Source organism: Camelus bactrianus, chromosome 10, assembly GCF_048773025.1.
Source record: "Camelus bactrianus isolate YW-2024 breed Bactrian camel chromosome 10, ASM4877302v1, whole genome shotgun sequence".
In the NCBI taxonomy this organism is placed as follows: Eukaryota; Metazoa; Chordata; class Mammalia; order Artiodactyla; family Camelidae; genus Camelus; species Camelus bactrianus.
Window position 1 is genome coordinate 66226630 of NC_133548.1, and position 16238 is coordinate 66242867.

Sequence of the window (16238 nt, forward strand, 5' to 3'; positions counted from 1 at the left end):
CGATCAAGTTTGTGAGAGTGAAGGAAACACTGCAGAGAGTGACAAGTCAGGAGACAACTGCTCAGAAATGTGAGTTTCTGGTGATAGAGGCTGAAACTAAGGCATTGTTGGGGAGTGTGGTAAGGAGGGGACAGTTACTGATTTGGTAAGGTGGCCAAGTTACCAGGACCTGGTCATCAATTTAATGTGGAGGCTGAGATTAAGAGAGCAAGTTAAACCTCCCCAGGATGGGCTTACGCATCCAGTTCTCAGAACCCACTGTGTGTCCCTCTGTCTCCGCATTTATTACTTTAAAATGATCTCCTCATACTGATGTTCCCCTCCAGACTCCAGAACAGCTCGTGGATAATCCATATTCAATCATATTTGTATCTCTGACATCTGGCACTTACTTTATGTCTTGAAATGAATTAAAGTGGTTGCTTCTCTAAATTAGAGCTCCAAGAACGGTGGTGCTAATAATATATTTATACTACTTTAAAATTATGTAAGCGCTATCTGCAACTGGATAATATATAATATATTGTGGGTACTATGTAAGAACAAAGTATGGGGTTAGACTATTAAACTTGTCACTAAGAGATGGGAGCTTCTGGCTCCGTCAGCTCCCGAGTTACATATTGAACACCCTTGGTCTCTCTCTGCTTATAGAGTTGTTAGTCTGAGGTTTGGCTTTTACAGTTTTAAGAGTCATACTTTTGTAAAGATGCCACACATGTAAAAGTAACCAGGAAACGAGGTAAATTTTACATCTTTATACTTTAAATGAGATGCAGTATAGACCATGCTTTAAACAAATTCTCAGAATATAAACAAATAATTAGAGTGGAAAATCTGATCAAGACAACATGTCTAAAAATGAATACAAGTGTAGAGTAACGTCAGAGTATGGGAAGGCATCTACAGTTTGTACAAAGCTTATCATTGAGGATTCAGCATTGGGTGCTTACCTTTATTATGTGTATTCAGATTATGTTTGGCTATGATTTAACAGCAATTCAAAGCAAGGTGGCTTCAGTAATATATGAGTTTGCCTGTTATGTACAAGCCTGGAAGTTGTCAGCTTAGGCTAGAAAGCTGGTTCTTCTCGGGGACTCAGGCTCTTTCAAGCTTTCCATCATCGCCAGGGTGTGCCCTTATACTCATAGGGTCCAAGATGGCATCTCTTGGTTATATCCAAGAATCGAGGAGAAAAAGAAATTTCAAAAGACAAACATCAGTTGACCTTTAACTAAACCTGCAAACTAAACTAAAGCCTGTTACACAAATATTTTTGCATAATATAAAACCCATAATATAGCTACAAATAGTCACATGGAAACAGATGAATTTCTGTTCTGTTTCATAAACAGATGAAATTCCTTGAACACATGGAAGATGTGAAGAACAAGTATAGCAGTATAACTTTTTTTTCCCAGAATCTCACACTTTGGTGACCCCAGTATTCATGTGCAGCATTCTTTGCACACAGAGAGTGTACTCAGCATTTTAGAAGAAAAAGAAATTACCAATCAATTCTCATCCAGTTTCTGCCTCCAGCTCAAAGCTCAGAGTTTTGGGGGGCACCGCATGTTTCTTTCTATTAGACGTGAATGTGGTTTCTCATGGTCCAGAGACCTCTAAAGTAAAGAACAAAACATCTTTTTATCACCACACCCATCCTACCCAGGATGTGGTGGGTGATGGCAGGGTAAGAATAAGAAATAACTGCAATGAAAACTTCCACCTGGAAAAGAGGATAAGCATCTGGCATTCCTCGTCCACAAAACTATCACAGCTTACTGGGCAGAAGGGAAATACTTGTTTTTATAGTAGTACGACTTATACTGTGAGTTCACCCAGAAGCTTCTAGTCCTACTCTGTGGGGAATATATTCTTGTTCATTGTCTGCCATGACTTCCTGGCTCGCTTTTCTGGATTGTTAACTCCATGTATTTTTACCTCTGTAGGCAAAACCGAAGTTATCGTTGAAGAGTATCCACTTCTGGAACCTTAACAGCTTTGACTGTCTCCTTCCTGCTGGAGCAAAATTGAGGCTCTAAGAGTTGCATTAGAGGCTTTTATGATATGCAGGCTTTTATCGACCAAGGCTATGGTTTTGTTGGCAATGTAATTCCCGCTAAACCTGAGAAGGCATATTTACAAATAACCATAGCCAAGATGTTACTTACACTTACTTTTAAGCTTTACATTTCTTATATGTATATATTTTTTTCCTTTTGGCATCAGTGGTAAGGTAGCAGCTTTAACTTGACCTTTGCTATTGCGCTATCTCCCTGTTTGATCGACATTAGTGGAATTGTCTTGAAAACAAAAAAAAGTTTGGGAGCAATAGTTATCTCCTGCTAAGTATTCTTCTTCCCTGACATTGTTTTATGTGTGTTTCACTTTGGAATCCAGAAGCAGTGAAACCTTTCAATCCCCCAGGATTTCAAATGAGTTTTAGAAATATTTAATCCTGTCCTCACCACCTTTTAAGGATACTTTCCCATTGCATCCATTAGCCAAGCAACAAGGGTTAAAAAACAAGCAAAGAACATGTAACAAATGCCTCAGGTAAATTTCCCAGAAGCTGGTATTTCAAGTTTGTGAGAATATTCCATTGGTCAGAACATAGTCGTGTGGCCTCAGTGTAGTGGAGGCTGGTAAATGTAGTCTTCAGTCTCACTGACCACGTCCTGGTTAGACCTTCTTACCATTGTGGAAAAAAAAGAAATAATACATATTGTGGAAGAAAGCCTTCTCTGCCATATTAAATACCTCACCAATGGCACCAATCAGTTTCTTCTGATTGTCGATTATGGCTTCATCCACTATATTCTGAATTGTAAAGTTTAATTACTCAATTCATTATAAACAAAATCGTGTATCTTCAGGCACGTGTAAGTGAGTAAGAGCAATAATTTCATTTCTAAGCCAATAGCTTACTCTTATAAGCATCAATTATTTCATCTTCTGAAAAAGAAAAACAAAGCAAAACAAGAGCCTTTTATCCCCACTCAGTGCAATAACACAATTCTTTCTATTTGGACAAGAATCCGACTGGAAATCAGCCTGAGGCATTTCATCTTCCATGTGATTGATCAACTCCCATTTTGTATTTTTCCTATCTCTGCCCTTAAACCCCGATGCATTTCATCATCCTGTGTACCACATGGGACTCCCTATCATCTCACTTTCTGACTGATATTGCTCAACAGGAGAGATTCCCTGCTGTTATCTTTTTATAGGAACACCTATTACTCTGCTAGAAAGGGCAGAATGTACAAATCTTATTTTTCTTACTTTCACTTCTGAACAGGTCACGAAATTTCTAATATGATGAACACTTGACATTTCCTCAATTTTAAACTGGCCATCATTTATAATATTTCTATCAGGAGTTTAGATCTGTCAGAGACTTTCACAGAGAAGTATTAGAAAAAAAAATAAAAGAGAACTGTTGGTTAGTGCTTCCAGAAAGCCATGTATTATAACAGGATATAATTAATCTAAGCAACTTTTCACCGTGATGGTCAAGTGGAAATCACTAACACCAAGCATAGACCGGAAAACTAAGGGATCTGTACTGTAAGTCATTTTATCTAATGAACAATCTGTCTGGAACTGGGAACATTATTACGACACTCAGATCAGTGTTTGGAACATATTTATCCAAACTTTAACTCAAACGACTGAAATTCATTTTCAGCTCAACTGTTTCTAACGCTATTAGGTGTCACAAAAAATACGAGAGAGATATTTTTGGTTTCGCTGGTACCTGTGACTCCTTCCATCTTGATAAGTCTTAACACACTATGTGCTTTCCTACAGAGTGAAAAGAGAATTCTAGTGGGCTGATAATTGTTAGAAGAATTTCTTTTTATGCTTTAGATTATCTACTTATTTTCTGGTTAAAAGAGAGATATCTCTTTCATAGAACGAGGTTCGCAATGTATTTTTTCCCAATATTCTTTGTTATTTCAAACCTTGATCTTTCAGGCTATGATCATCGTGTCTTGCCTTGGCATTGAGCTTTGTCTTCTGAAGAGCTGGAAATATTTACTTTGCACATAAGTTGGGGATGATAACCAAATCAGAAATAAATAGTTAGTACTTGACTCTGTCATTCTCTGACATAAGTAGTCTGTAGAACTGACATAATGTAGATAATTTATTTTTATGTGTTATTTGCAATATACCCTACAGTACTGTTATAATAATCAATCCTGTTGTTTGAACATCTTATGCCAATTGTCATCATATTTACATATGTTCAAAATACACCTAAAATTTAAGTAGACAATGTCATTGTTGTTGTATTGGCTGAAGACATAGCTTTTTCTTTCTTTATGTATTTCTAATCACAGAATAATGACTCTAGTATATAGAATCACAGTCAAACAGAAAGATAATTTCTTAATGCTTCAGTCTGTGTACTTTAATAAAGTAGGTTAGACAGGGATTTCTTCATGGGTCGTGTTCAGATTCATGACATAGGCTGCCCAAGAGATCGAGGAGAACTGTTCTGACAGGAGTTCTACAAAGTGAGGCTTTGAAATTAGTTGCTTTGAAGATACAACCTAGGGTGTGTGCTCAGGCACTGAGGTACAGAAAAGATAATATTATTGGTAGGAGTCTTCAGGGATGGGGTTCATATATTATTTATCTTTATATAACTGATTTAAATTTTAGCTCAGTGCCAAACACTGAGTGTGGCCTCAATGACAGTTTGATGACAATACAACTGAAGATCTGGGTGTGTGTATGTGTGCACATGTCATTTTTGAGCATGTTAACAAAGTTGCATATGTAACTCATTGTGAGACATATCACCCAGATGTGATTCTATTCAACTATATTCCCATTATAAGATTGCGTACAATTTTCTCATCTTGACTGAGGGTAAGCTTCAGCCTTGATCTTGGTCAAACTGCCAATATTTGAACTGAAATCACATATTTTTAGCTCTGCATTTATTTTCACCCAGATAGCTAACTTTTCTGTATAGAAGATTCTCCAAGAGAATTACATTTCAAAAGAAGATCCGGCAGGTTCTCTTACATCAATCGCTTAAGGGTTGCACTGTAAGAAGCAACAACCTCTCCTCCATCTCCTCAGCAGCCGCAATACAGCAACTGTGCGTGAGTGCATCTCCATCCATGTTGGTCAGGTTGGTGTCCAGATCGGCAATGCCTGCTGGGAGCTCTACTGCCTGGAACACGGCATCCAACCTGATGGCCAGATGCCAAGTAACAAGACCATTAGGGGAGGAGACGACTCCTTCAACACCTTCTTCAGTGAGACAGGCGCCGGCAAGCATGTGCCCAGGGCAGTGTTCGTAGACCTGGAACCCACAGTCATTGAAGAAGTTCGCACTGGCACCTACTGCCAGCTCTTCCACCATGAGCAGCTCACCACAGGCAAAGAAGATGCTGCCAATAACTATGCCTGTGGTCACTACACCATTGGCAAGGAGATCATTGACCTCGTCTTGGACCGAATTCAGAAACTGGCTGACCAGTGCACAGGTCTTCAGGGCTTCTTGGTTTTCAACAGCTTCAGTGGGGGAACTGGTTCTGGGTGCACCTCCCTGCTGATGGAACATCTCTCTGTCGATTATGGCAAGAAGTCTAAGCTGGAGTTCTCACTTTACCCAGCACCCCAGGTTTCCACAGCTGTAGCTGAGCCCTGCAACTCCATCCTCACCACGCACACCACCCTGGAGCACTCTGATTGTGCATTCGTGGTAGACAACGAGGCCATCTATGACATCTGTCGTAGAAACCTTGATATTGAGCGCCCAACCTACACAAACCTGAATAGGCTGATAGGTCAAATTGTATTCTCCATCACTGCTTCACTGAGGTTTGATGGAGCCCTGAATGTTGATCTGACAGAATTCCAAACCAACTTGGTACCCTATCCTTGCATCCACTTCCCTCTGGCCACACATGCCCCTGTCATCTCTTCTGAGAAAGCCTACCATGAACAGCTTTCTGTAGCAGAGATCACCAACACTTGCTTTGAGCCAGCCAGCCAGATGGTGAAATGTGACCCTCGCCGTGGTAAATAGGTGGCTTGCTGCCTGTTGTACCGCAGTGACATATTCCCCAAAGATGTCCATGCTGCCATTACCACCATCGAGACAAAGAGCATCATCCAATTTGTGGACTGGTACCCCACTGGCTTCAAAGTTGGCATTAATTACCAGCCTCCCACCATGGTACCTGGTGGAGACCTGGCCAAAGTACAGCAAGCTGTGTGCATGCTGAGCAACACCACAGCCATTGCTGACACCTGGGCTCGCCTGGACCACAAGTCTGACCTGATGTGTGCCAAGTGTGCCTTTGTTCACTGGTACATGGGTGAGGGCACGGAGGAAGGAGAGTTTTCAGAGGGACATGGCTGCCCTTGAGGATTATGAGGTTGGTGTAGATTCTGTTGAAGGAGAGGGAGAGGAAAAAGGAGAGGAATACTCAAGTTAAAATGTCACAAAGGTGCTGCTTTTACAGGGAAGCTTGTTCTGTTTTAAACATTGAAAAGTCATGGTCTGATCAGTTAATTTGCATGTAGCGGTGTGTACTCTCATGTACAAGTACTGACCTATGCTTTAAAACAGAACACTTTATTACAGGTCCAAGCTATCCATTTCTCTGATGGATTTGAATAAAGTATTCCCTGTCTTAAATGAAAAAATAAAAATAAAAATAAAAAGAAGATCCTCAGAAAATCTAAACGTCAGTGTGAAAATCTGTAACTATTGTTGCTACGACTACTGTCGTATGTTTGCTGTTACACTTTTCTTATCTTCATATATTATGCACATTTTTCTCTACTAATTCAGAAAATTTATATACGTTTCACCTCCGGCACATTGTGTTTGGCACACTCTATTTATCCTATTTGGAGATTAGTTTCCTCAATGCTACAATAAGGAATAAACTTTGCTATCATGCACTTTCTTATTTTCCCCCTTTCAGTCATTTTCCAAGGCTCTTTTTTTATCCCCATAGTCTTGAGTATCTCATGACAGGTCTAAAAGCATCTGGTTCATTCGTAATTCTTAAAATTAGCCATGTGGCCATGGGACCAAAGACCTCACTGGTGACATTGTTTTGCTTCCCACCCTGGCTGTACTGAATAAAAGTGATAAGAATACATGAAACAGGTCTTTTAGGTCAACACTAACCTCAATCTTCTATCATATCTGATCTCTCCACTAAAAATCTTAGGTCTGTGTTATACCCTCTGTTTCTTCCTCAACTAAAGGGAAGATTTATTTAACTTGTCTTAGGGGAAAGAATATACTTTCAGTTAAGTTCTATTTGGAAACAGAAATCATTTCATTCTTCTATTCTCCTTTAAGCCTTCCTCACTTATCCCATGAAGATTGTCCTCATTCATATTTAAAAAGCGATGCTGAATGCTCAAACAGCAAAACACTTTTCCTAAATATGATATATGGCATATTTTCACTGATCAAAATATCAGTCAACTCAGTGGTAAAGTAGAGCATAGTGGTGTGGATTAAACAAAAGGAAATACCATGTATGAAACACACTTACAGAAGTGAGCACGGAGCCATATTAAGTACAATGGCAGCTGTTATTTACAAGTGGATTAAAGGAATTGTTCGTCAAAAACAAATGCTGTCAAGTAAAGTTTCACAGGATTATCTACAAATACACTTTCATTCGCATGCGTGTGTGTGTGTGTGTGTGTGTGTGTGTGTGTGTGTGTTGGTTGATGGTTGTGAATGACAGGAAGATATTTCAGTTAATAATATACTCATTTTCAGGTTTAAGGATAGGACATTGATAAGTCATTCATGGTGGCTAAGAAGAATTTTCCTGCCATGTTCAAAACTTGCATTCTTGCATGTGTCAAGACTTCCACTGAAGTAAAAGCTAATTTATGGTCTTGACATCTCCACTTCTCTTTAAATACTCCTGTGACAGGTTAGGCACATATTAAGTCCTAACTTCGTGCAGTTTAAATGATTTTACATTTGACACGTTGAAATGCGTGGCAACAGTATACCAAAAGGATCTTATAAACTGCTGCTCCAGAATCCTTAAATGTTCTGAGGAATTAGTTTTCACTGTGGAAGCGCAAACTTATTTTACCTGAGACTCTTTTCTGTTTTTGTTCCTTGTTCTTCTATCCATATGCCTTTGAGGCAAAATGTGTAACATCATTACTTTTTTTTTTACCAAGAAAAGTTGGTTTAATCTTCTAATTTGTTAAGTTTGTCCAGGGAGTCTTATGTATACACGATCTCTGTTTTCCACGAGAATTTAGATTAAGTTGACTTTGGGTTGATTTTATGTCTCCCTTCTCTTTATCCTATGTTTCTTATTTATCACAAAGCTCTATGTCTCCTTCCTTTGAAATTTTCCTTGAGCCTCAGCTTTCATGACTTTTTAATTGGCAATCTTCTGGTTAGGGATCTAATCATTTTGTACCACTGTATGAAACAAAACTTCCAAAATTTCTTCACTTCTCTCATGTATACTTTTTAATTGCCTCATGTATTTTTGTAACATGAATTTTCTTAAATGTATCTTTCATTGCTTTTTTAAGAAACTAAAATCATTCCATATTTCGTATTCTATATACCCCGAAGGATTCTATGTGAATTTCAAGGCCCTGAATTATTTTATTTCCACAATTGCTGCTTTCCTCCTACTTTACAGCATCCATATCCATTCTAATAAGGTGGAGCTCATTAGTTATCCACATTGGCCCATTGCAGACATTGGCCAAATACTCTCAATCCTGATCACTTATCCTGGGTATGTTGCTGAAAGATCGGCCCCCGTCCCTGACGAGCCAAATAACCCAGAGACTGGGTCTTGGAGTTTGGAAGAAAAGAGGCAGCTTTATTGCTTTGCTGGGCAAAGGGGACTCACAGCAGGCTGGTGCCTTCACAACTGTGACCGCACCTTGGGGATGGGGTGGGGTGGTTATACAGCCGTAGCTCAAACAATAAAGCACCGATAACAATCAGCAGAATCATTTTCTTGTCATAAGGTTTAGAATGGCATCATGGTGTCTTCAGGCGACCAGTTCTGTAGAGGTTAGTGACTGTCAATTTTCCAAATCTTTCATCTCGCAAACGCCTGTGGCGTGGTTCTTTTTTATAATTTAGCCAATTTTGTAGGGTTACAGTTCCGTGCTCTTTTTCCTGGAGAACAACTCAGGAGCTAAGCATGATTATAACTTTTGATTACTGGAATAAAGTACAAACAGTAAGATCAATAGCTTTAGTTTTAACAATGGGCCTGGAGCTGTGAGAAGTAACCGGTCGGTCAGGTTTGTTGATCATCCTAAGGGCAAACAGAAAGGTAGGAATTTGTTAGCCTAAGTGTGGCCATTTTATTATTCCTCCTGCAGGTACTTGTAAATTTATTTCCCAGGCTCTTTTGCAGTTAGATCCAGGTCATGTGAAAGGATTTCGTTAACTGATGTATCTAAATATATGTACAATAATATGATGTATCTAAATATAATGTATCTAAATATGATGCAAAGTAATTTGAGTTTTGACCTTTATTACTTCCCCAGAGATCTTGGCTAATTTTCTCTCACCCATGCCGCTGGAAATAAAGAATTCGGAAATGATGGTATGACGTGATAGAGGAATTTGACACCTTCAGTTAACTGGTCTGAAGAGAGATGTCTCAAAGCTTCATCTGACATATAGAATTGTGATTAAATGAGAAATAAACTTTTATTCAGAAAAAACACTGATTTTTGTTGTTGTCAAAGCTGCCAGAAGTGTCCCCCTTGCCAATGTCGTGTTAAATCCATTTCTTGGCTCCTATTAGTCCCTGCAGTAGTCATGCTCTTGGATGGATTGTTTAATGCTTTTATTTATTTATTCACTCATTCATTCATTCATTCATTCATTCATTTGCTTGGCTGCCTTTTAGACAATGGACAATCTGAGAGAAGTGTCTGTGTTTTAACTTCAGACATATAATAGTTTCTCTCTATTTTGCTATAGGTACTAATTAATTAACTCAGAACAAACGAAACTAAATAAATCTCAAGGTCAGTTCAGGTCAGTCCTGATGTAACCAGTTTAAATATGGACAGATGTAGACAGCAAGTGCTTTCAGAGTTTGGAGAACATGAAACACAGGACAGAAATCTCTGAGGGAGGAAGACAAATGAGGGATGTCCTAGGGTTGCCCTGGTGTGGCACTTGGAGAGCATTTCCAGGTGCAGAGAGTCAACAACAGGTAGAGCCTCATCATCTTCCTGAACTATGGAAAGAGAGCTGGGGTTTAGAACACACAAAGCATCTAGAATTTGCCTGCAGCAGCAGAGCACAAGAGAGGAGAGATTAGGAAAGAGAGAGAGAAACATCTGTGGAGATCTCTGAAGAGTACCTTTCAAGTCTTCAGCTGAGTACTCAGAAGAACATGTCTGTAAAGAACCATCCGAAAGAACAATCTTTGAGGCTCAAATGAGGCCAGGAAGAATTATTGTTCTTAACAATCAAAGTGGAAAAGACTTGTAATTCACATGTCCTCAGAGTATACTGAAGGCTCTTGTCTCATTAGTGGATAAAAAGTAGCCCTAAACTGAATGTTGCTGTGGTCCTGTCTAAAAGACCCTAAATAATTGCCTCAAAAGCTCAAACTCTTTCCTAGTAACTCAACTGCATCCAATAAAAAAATTCAAAAAAATATTTAAAATTATACAATAATATTCAGCATCCAAAACCATAAAATTTTCAGTAGCTGGCATGCAAAAAAAAAAGGCACTGCTCATACAAAGAAACAGGTAATTACAAATTGTAAAACAGAGAAAAATCAATTGAAACTTATCCAGAAGTAATTAAGATAATAGAATGTGTATTCAAAGACATTACAGTTCATCATAATTATATTCTAAATATTCAAGAAAATACATGAAAATTAAAACATATTAAATTGAGATATGAAAGATATTTATAAAAACTCAATTGATAATTCTACGGATTTTTTTTAAATCTGAAATTTGGAAAGCTACTGGCTTGTGTTTACAAAGTTAGTTTAGACACAACAGAATAAAGTCTAATGAACTTCAAAATACAGAAGTAGAAACTACTTAAAGTGCATCACAGAAGAATAATGACAACAAATTTAAATACAGTATCAGTTAGCTCTGAGCCTAATATGTGTATAATTGGAGTTCTTGAAAGATGGGGAAGGGAAGAAGGGATAAAAAATTACTTTAAGAATCATTTGAAAATATTTAAAATTTAAGAAAAATATAAACTTCATAGTCCAAAAATCATCTGAAAATATTTAAGATTTAAGAAAAATATAAACTTCAAAGTCCCTAAGCAAAAAAGACAGTAAGAATGTTACATTGGTGTATATCATAATCAAATTGTGTAAAGTCAATAATAAAGAGAAAAATTAAAAACAATTAAAGAGCAGTTAAAGGAACACAAACAAGAGTAGTAGCAAAGTCTTGTCAGAACCATGCAAGCCAAATGAGTGAAACAACATATTTAAAGCACTGAAGGAAAAAAAAAAAGTAGGAATGCAGAATGATCTTGCCAGCAAGAGAATAAAATAAAATAAAATAAAAATAAATATACACATATATATTTAAGAAAAGGCAAAATAAAAATTTCAGAAATACAAAAGCCAAAATAACTTATAGCCCTATATTTGCACAAAAGTTCCATTGCATATACAAAAACTTCTTTGTAAACTTGGAGAATGAAGCAAGAAAAAATACATATTTTGTATCTTAAACTTGTCCTACACAGTATGTTATGATTTTTCTCTTCATAAGCTGACTAAAAAAGAAACAATATTCTAACTGTATTTTAACTAAATATAGTTAAACCTAATTTAGTTAAAAATAGTATACATTTTATTTTTAAATTCATGACTTGAAGAAAAATGTATACTCTTTAACATATCTTGGCTTGAGTAAAAGTCAATTTTCTTCTTTTCTTCTAGTAGTAAATTTTTTTAATGAAATACTTTTTGAATTAATAGTATTTAGAATAATAATTTTCTATGCTCTTTGGAGAAAATAAGCCAGTCAGTGAAAAGACTCCCTTATTTTGTGACCACTTCGGAGTAAACTGAAGCATCTGAAGCCAATCTTTGTGATGAACAAAGAGGAGTGATGGAATGAGAGCCCTGTAACGAGACAGACATCTGGGCAGTGGACATCTTGCTTCTGTCAGATGATGCTTTTGGACTCATCAGGGCCATGATGATTTCCTCAAAAGGGAAAAATCCAGATAACCAAAAAATGAAGGCCACTACAATAAAACAACAGTAACTGTCACAGATACAAATCGCAGGTGCGGTACACATGATACTGGCTCACAGAAACTGATCATTCCCATTTCCTCCAACTACACCATTCAATGACATCACATCAATAGCTCAAAATCACCCACGGTTGGAGTGGTTATACCACAGACACTGTCAAGTATTACAAGTTAGTTTTTTTCCGCCTTAGGAGTGTAGTTTGTTAAACATTTGCCAGCTTACGGCTGGTTATTGGCTCATAATGTGAATGGGCACAGTGACACCTATGACTCAACACAGAGAAACAGCCCAGAAACTACACCCCAGCACTTACTATATAGTGGTATTTTCTTCTTTATTTTGAAAACTTGGATATGATGCTTAATATGTGCTATGCAATGTTCTAAGTACTTAACAAATACTAGTTCACGAAATCCTATGAAATAGATAATACAGGTAGAAGGATCAAATGTTAGTAATTGTTGTGGTTAGCTTTACTCATGGAGCTTAAAATATAATTGCAAAATAATGCTATGAAAACATGTATGTGTATGTGTTTATGTGTATATATATATATATTTAGTTTTTCTCATAAACCTTGAAATCATGAGGACGAGATGCCTAAGATAGAACTCGAATTTCCTAGCCCTGGAGAGAATCATGCTTGCTTTGCCCAGGAAAAGGAAATTGCCACTGTTATTTACAATTTTCTATTTTTTTTTTCCACACTAGTAAGATATTGATTTAGCTGACAGAATTTTCTTCCTCTCTTAATCAGAAAGAACAGAATCCTTATGTGAACTATGAGGTTCATAGAGAGAGATGACCTGAAGGGTCAAAAAGCTGCCTTAGATTTGAGAGCTGAGGTGTTTGTTCTGCAGATTAACCTGGTTAGTGCTCAAAATTTAGTGTCCCCGCTGAGTTTCACATGCTGATATTGGTATGAGATAGTCTCGAAAGATGACTTTTTTTTATTATGGCTTTAGCCATTGTATATCTGATCCCCCCAAAAAGTGGCTTTACAATTATTTTCAAATTTGGTTTCTTTTCCCAAGGTATGAGTCTCTTTCATTGACATTCACTTCATCTACTCAATGATGTGCTGGGAAAATCTTTTAATATAAAAAAATTTTAACTTGTTTTCTGGTCTCAAAGCCAGTTTAAAATTTAGAGAGAAAATATGTGGATTAAAAGATAGTAGATTATTTGAGAAGATAATGTGAGCTCAGTTAATCTGAAGCGGGTATACACAAACAGGAGCCCATTAAGAATGACGAGTTATTAATTAGCATCTACCAGGCACTTGTCATAAAGGGTGTAAGACATTTCCACTAAAGGTGAATGAGACTGGCCTCTGGCTTTGAGAAATTTAAACATTGGCATGCATATGAAATTGAAGTTAATGTTCCTAAAATATTTCCTCCCTGATAATTCATACACTATTGTACCTGGGTAGGGGTTGTGAACCATTGTGTGCTCTCAGAAACAGATCAGAAAGGGTTCATAATCCCTAGCAAGGGAATTTTCCCTTGCACGAGTACAATGAGATTGTATCTAGACCTTTGGCCAAAGGAATGGGGATATTCCACTCCAAGCTTGAATTTGTGAATCATTTAAGTCCTGCTAACCTAATCCTTCCTTATCTTCCCATTCACCCAGGTACTCAACTCAAAACTCAAAAGCTATCCTGGATTCCTCTCTTGCTCTCAGTATTCTACGAGCAATAATAGTTAGTCCAGCTCTGACCTCAGAATGAATCCTGAATCCATATCTGGGTCACCATCTCGAGTTCTCTGCTGCTCTGGTAGACCTACTTGCTGCTATCTTACCAGCACCTTACAAAGTCCCTGGCACATGTCAAGCTATTGTAGTGTGCTAAAGATTAAAAGACTAAAGAAACACTGATTAAGAAAAGAGGGAAGAAAGCGACCAACTCACTTGGAGGACTGTAGCAATTTGCAGTGCCATAAAGATAGTTGGTTTTAAACCTCAGGACACAAAATTCTAGGTTTCTATTTCTTGATTATTTTTTCCACAATGTATTCTATTGCATTCTAAATCTGAAGGAAAGAAAACACCGAATCTGTTGTTCAACTTTCACATCATTGATGCCTAGTTTTAAATTCCATATAATTGATTATCCCTAAGAGGGGGGAAAAAACCCAAAACAGTCTCACAGATTAAAGTTACCAGATTTAATAAACATGAATATAGACACCAAGTAAAATTTGAATTCAGATAAACAACAGGTGTTTTTTTTTAGCATAAGTAGTATTTACTAACCCAAATATTGCATGAAATATACTTGTAACAAAAACTATTCACTAATTATACACTTATGAACACCCTTAAAATTGATAAACTTCTATGGTCTTTTTTTTTTAAATGTAATTTTCAGAAATGAATACTGTGAATGTGTAGAAAAATCAGAAAATGTTTCTTGAATAGTACAGAACTGCAGAATGAATTTTTAGAAAAATGAACATGATTTGATAAAGATGACAGTGACAGTCTTAGCCACAGCATTAATACGGGAATGTCGCACATGATATTCTTGTACAGCTGGTCTTTTTGGAGAGAGAGTTTAACACTGGAGAGTTTGGGGAGTAGTAGGAAGAACTAAATTGTAAAGGCTCTTCATTACAGGCATGGAAGTGTGAGATTTAGCCCTGGGACAATTAGCATCTACCAGAAATTGTTGGTGAATGAAAGCAAATAATAACACATTAAGAAATTTTATTCTGAAGGTTGTGTTTAGAGATAAATTGAAGAGTAGGAAAAAGTAAGACACTACTTCGATAATTTTGGCTTGAGAGAGATGGAGGGTGATGGCAGGAAGTTTATATTGTGAGATGCATGAGAACTGATGCTGGATTCCATCTGGGAATTGAGAAGGAGAGCAAGAAAGAGACATTTCCAAAGCTTTGCGCCTGGTAGATCAAAAGAATTATAGTGCCACTGATGTGAGAAATCTAATTTTGGACGGATGATAATGAGTTCAATTTTAGCTAATTTGAATTTAATAATTCAAATAGGCAAATGGTAATATTTGAGGTCTGGGCCAGAAATGTTGGGGAGGAGTAAGCTGTGGTTCATTCCCCAGACAGAGTGCTCCGGCTTTGCCCAGCCCGACCTGGTGCTTGGAGCCGGCTTGGGGTGCAACAGGTCCTGAGAGAGTCCTGCCACGGTGACAGCCCAGGTCCCAGACGGAAACACAACCACCTTGATCCCTGCAACCCCAGCAACCTGGCCTCAGCACCGGTCCACACCATACCAAAGCCTGGCACTAGGTCTGGGACAAACATAAGGGAAAAAGGGATGAAACTCTGGGCTACTTCTGGGCAAAGCTGCAGACACGTGCACCGGCGGTGCCTAGGTTTGCTGTGACCGCATGGACCTCACTTGCTCCAGCAGTCACCACGTTTGAGGCAGGGCACATACTCAAAGGCAACAGGGCCAGGTTGACCTCAACCCGCAGGGCTTCTACTCCAGCAACTGGAGAGCAGACCCCATCACCAGGGCTGTGACATCCACAGAGCAGAGGAAGTCCTACCTAACATCAACCACAGGCTCTGAACACCACATCACCAACCACACCCCAGTCAAGGGGGTAACGGCCAGCATGCTCTGAGGAAAGAGGTGACTCACATCTATGCCAAAATCAGTCTTCACACCAAAAATACTGGACCCACACAGCCCACAAAGGGACACTCCCACATAAAAACTGTCCTTCAAGACCACAACAGAGAACTCTCTCTCCTAAATTCAGTTTCTTTTCTTTTCTTTTTTCCTTTTTTTTGCTTGTGGGAGGCAGGGAGGTAATTAGGTTTATTTATTTATTTATTTATTTATTTATTTATTTTTTAATTTTTTTAATGGAGGCACTGGGCATTGAACCCAGGACTTCATGCATACTAAACATGTGCTCTACCACTGGAGCTAGACCCTCCCTTCTTCCTCTCCTAAATTCATAGAGATAAAGTT

General features: G+C 38.0%; 1 pseudogene; it reads left to right on the top strand.

The window, feature by feature from the left end:
- The first annotated feature begins 5209 nt into the window (after positions 1-5209).
- LOC105083587 (tubulin alpha-1A chain-like) lies at positions 5210-6467 on the top strand (annotated as a pseudogene).
- The last annotated feature ends 9771 nt before the right edge of the window (positions 6468-16238 follow it).